Genomic DNA, 4,597 nt, shown 5'->3' on the forward strand with positions numbered 1-4,597 from the left:
GCTAGTGCTTATTACTCCATCCATTTCACAATATTTGTCACTTTTAGAGAATAATTTTGTTCCAAATTATTTGTCACTTTTAAGTTTCAATGCAACATTAATAAGTGGTTTGTCAATAATATCCTTACCTATTTATTGTAGACAGAGAAATAATAGAATGAAATAATAAATTGTTAAGGGTATTATAGAAAAAAAAACATAGAATTTCATCAAAAATAACAAAATTTATTTGATTTCTTAGTATGTGTAAAGTCCTCTAAAGTGACAAGTATTATGAAACGGAGGGGGTACTAACTTGGTAGCATTTATATGAAAACACATTTCTATTCAACTAAAACTAGTGGGTACCAACTAACCAAGAGAAGCAAACGTTCAAACATTGCCGCAAGCTAAATATGCGATTCCGATCATAGGTGAGTTTACAAATCTTCGATTCCATAATCGATTTCATCTTCGATTTTGTATTCGATTTTCATCTTTGATTTCTTAATTGATTTAGTCTTTGATTTAGTAAATGATTTCATCTTTGATTTCGTATTTGATTTCATCTACGATTCTGTATTTGATTTCATCTTCGATTTTGTATCTGTCTTCATTTTTGCTGAAGGTAATCTCATTGTTCTAATGCCTTTCTTTTTTTTTTCTTTCATTACGGATTTTCATGTTAAAAAAATTGTTGAGATGAAGAGTGATTTTTGTATTGTTTTGTTGTGCCTCATGGTACAATGCTTGCTTTGTGTTTGATAAAATGCTTCAACTAAACTTTATGTTACAATGCGTGTTTTCTGTTTGATAATATGCATATATGCTCGTTGAAGGTGTCTGGATTCCGCAAAATGTTTGTTTAGGATGTGATTATGTACAATTTCTTGTCTCGGTGATAAGTGCTATCGTTTCTCGTTTTATCATAACGAATTTCTTGTGGTGAAGTTTGATTTGATTCTAATTGGAGTTACATGCTTTTTTGTTGATTTATTGATTTATTGGTTTGAGTTTCAGAGACAGGTTCAAGAAGGAAAATCCTAGCAACAAATTCGTTACTGTGGTGAGTTTTGTCGTGGATTTATTTCCTTTATGAATTGCATCTGAATTCCAGGCTACTCTGGTGGAGATAATAATCGATACGCTTGCCTAAACTTGGTAGCTTTTGTTGTTGTCATTAGTACTAGCGTGCAGACGGGCACAGGACATCACTGAAAAATATTGAAAGTGTTGATCAATCAAAATATTTTTAGTGTTGATTAATCAGATTCAATAGTGTATCACTACAATGTCCTTTAAAATAATAGTGTATTACTACTATGTATCGACACTAGACATGTATCATCTTATGTTTTTGACCAAATTCAATTTTAATTTTTATATCAAGTACATGTATGATCTTTCTTTTAGTTCTAATAATTTTTTTAGGATATATCAAGAAAAAGTAAACAAACATTAAACAAAAAATATTGTTTATGAGTTATATGTGATAGCGCAGCAGAAAAAGCAGATAGATGGGCACGTGATGTTGGAAATTTAGGTCTTAATAATAAAAACAGATTTAATAAAACATGTTCAACAATTATGAATCAATAGCGGAAGCAGACAACATTGAACATAATTATGATCGGATCTATGAATCAATATGGTATTAGGAATACCTGGATGAAGCTTTGGTGACAGCCCTCTCGACAACAACGATAAAGAGAGGAGGTGATCTGAAACAAACATCAACTTAGCAGCAGTTGACTTGGTTCTTTCTCAACAGGTACCTTTATGCCTCAAGTTCTCTTCAGATGGGGAGAAGAGAGAGTTTGCCGTGTACAGTGTATTGGGGACCATAGCCTCTTTTATATTGGATGACCATTAGGGTTTCCCATTATTCCGTTAATGAGCCATCCAGACATCCACTCATTAAGTCCATATCAATTAATTAAATATTTAATTAATTATCTTACTAGAAATCAAATAGCCTTATTACTTAATTTGATCACTAATCAATTAAGGCTCTCAATTGATAAATAGCTAATATAATTATTATTATGATATTTGCCCACATAAAGATATTGGAATATAATTAAATAATAAAATATTCAAACAATCTCCCACTTTGGCTACATATCATAATAATTATATCAGAATTCTTTAGGCACGCGTCTGAATGCTATTTATCTTTAGATTTCAACTTTACAATCTGGTCCACCTCATACAGTAATAATGGGACCACCGCGGCTGTCGCCACTGACGTATAACGTGACGGAACCCCGACGACCACCATATCAATGCACTTGATGACATAGATCGATATGGATGAGTGACATGGAAATTTCATGTAATGTGATCTCTAAATCATGTCTATTTCCAACTGGTCCAACTAAAGTCTTTAATGAGATCAAACTGAAGTTTCCAAATTCAGTATTTGCACAAAATGTTACAGAATGATTATAACAAAATAACCTCATGAACTTTATTTCTGCAGAAAATCATAACATAAAGTCTGTATCGATACCAAAACAAAGTATAGAACATAAAATAAAAGAGACTCCCACTAATCCAAGACATCCTTAATGACAACAACCATATGAAAGACCTTATGTTTCATGTCTTTGACTAGTGGTATAGCAGCCTAAAGTTTGTCTCTACATGTTCTATCATTTAACAACAATAATTTATAAGATAATGAACCTTATAAATTTTGTTGTTAAATAACTATATGACTGAATTATGTCACTATATAACTTGAGCGGTACTCTTTCAATACTTTTAACAATATGCAACCAAGTGACATAAATACTTGCAGTCATTTTCTGAGTTTGAATGTGTATTATCTATTTACATCCAAAACCCAGAGTCTGACACACAAATGATCTCCAAATTGTCAGATCCCTGCGTGAGCATAAGCTCTCTTGTTCTCTTTAATAATCTTTATGGTTGCGTTTTCAACAATTAAAATTTTGAATTGCTCAAATATTTGTCAAACAATCTTATCATATATGTTATCTCCAAATTTCTATATACACTATTTCCAAACGTGTATAATAAAATCATACATAAAAATCCTATAGGCAAAGTGTAGGAAAATACTTAAATTTCTGAATTCATAAATTTCCTAATGGGCAATATTTGAGACTGAAAAGTCTCTCTTAGTGATTGAGGTCATCCAAAAATTATGTCATTTCATTTTCAACTTTATTGATATAACTCTTTTGTGAAATCCGAATAATACCCTGAGAAGAATCTCTAAATATTGAAATGTCTAATACAAAAGAGGTGTCCCCAGGATCTTTCATCACTAACTTTTGTTAGAGATTTCCTTGGTTTCACATAACAAACATATATCATCGTTGACTAAATAAAATAAAATTGACATACTAAACTAGGAATATAAACTTACTCCCACTGAACTTGCTAAATCCACAATTCTCCATAATATTATCTCAAAACCAAATGAGACAATTACTTTATGAGAATTTGTGGTAACAATAAAGAGACAAATTTCTTAACTTATAAGTGGATTTCATGACTTTGCAAACCATTTACTTTATATCAATTGACACAAAAGTTTTATTCAACTGCACCATATTGTATCATTAATGTCACCATTAAGAAACAACTATATTGAAAACCATCTTATGCAGCTCCAAAATTATAATAAGCAAACTAGTACTGTCCTAATAGAGTCTTTCAATTAAACTAAATAGAATTTCTCTTTTCAGTCAATTTTTAATGACACTAGAATCCCTAGTACTTGAGGGTGTTGAGTTTGATTAACTTGATTGAAAGGAAGCACAATAATGTCCTCATGAGGATACAAATATACTATAATAATAGTAACTAAATGAATTAGTTTAGAACTAATTCGTCCTCATTCAATTTTGTTCTAAAACCATATCTCTCCCCCAAACTCAATATCCTCAAGAAAACTTAAAAATTTATGTCTCAAATTTTCTTAATTTGTGGGATGAAAACTTATAGTGTTCAAACCCTTAAACAATATAGAATGTCACAAGTCATAACTGAACTGACTCTAATAATTGAACTTAAAAGACACATTGAATCATCATAAAATAAAAAACTTAAAATATTTTGATTCATTCAAAGAGAAATTAAAACAAAAACAAAAAATTCAAGTGATGTTTCACCAAATAGTCTTTTAAATACAAAAAATAATCCATTAATGACAATCTAAAAAATAGTTCAAAAAATGAATAAAGCAATCTTTATCGACTTTGTCCATTCTAAATTGATATATCTTTCAACATCATTGGACATAAGTCAGTCAAGGCTACTTTTCTTAATTTGCCCTTATCTTTTGAGGTATTTTCCGAATGAGCACTATTTTATTTTCTCTTGCTTCAACGTTTCCTTATTTGCACACTTTATGAATTGATCATTTAAATGATCATTTTTAACTGTAACAGTTATAAACTTAATTGTGCAAAGAGAATACTAAATACCGAATTTTCAAACAAATCATATCATAGTCGAAATTACTGAATTTTCGAACAAGTCATATGATAGTCAAAATTATAGTGTCTTAGCAAGATTAAATATTTACATAATGTGCTCCTAACATTTTCTTTGCCTAATAATCTTAATGAAATACCCACAACTC

At 30.2% G+C, this 4,597-nt stretch overlaps 1 long non-coding RNA gene across 1 annotated transcript; it reads left to right on the forward strand.

Annotated features, from left to right (window-relative positions):
• Window positions 1-284: 284 nt before the first annotated feature.
• LOC146915264 (uncharacterized) lies at window positions 285-1,370 on the forward strand. Its single transcript, XR_015013287.1, has 2 exons — window positions 285-413; window positions 1,000-1,370. It is a non-coding gene; the product is annotated as an uncharacterized LOC146915264 (long non-coding RNA).
• Window positions 1,371-4,597: the final 3,227 nt, after the last annotated feature.

Source organism: Medicago sativa, chromosome 6 (assembly GCF_051527215.1).
Source record: "Medicago sativa cultivar Bolivia chromosome 6, Bolivia_mono, whole genome shotgun sequence".
NCBI lineage: Eukaryota > Viridiplantae > Streptophyta > Magnoliopsida > Fabales > Fabaceae > Medicago > Medicago sativa.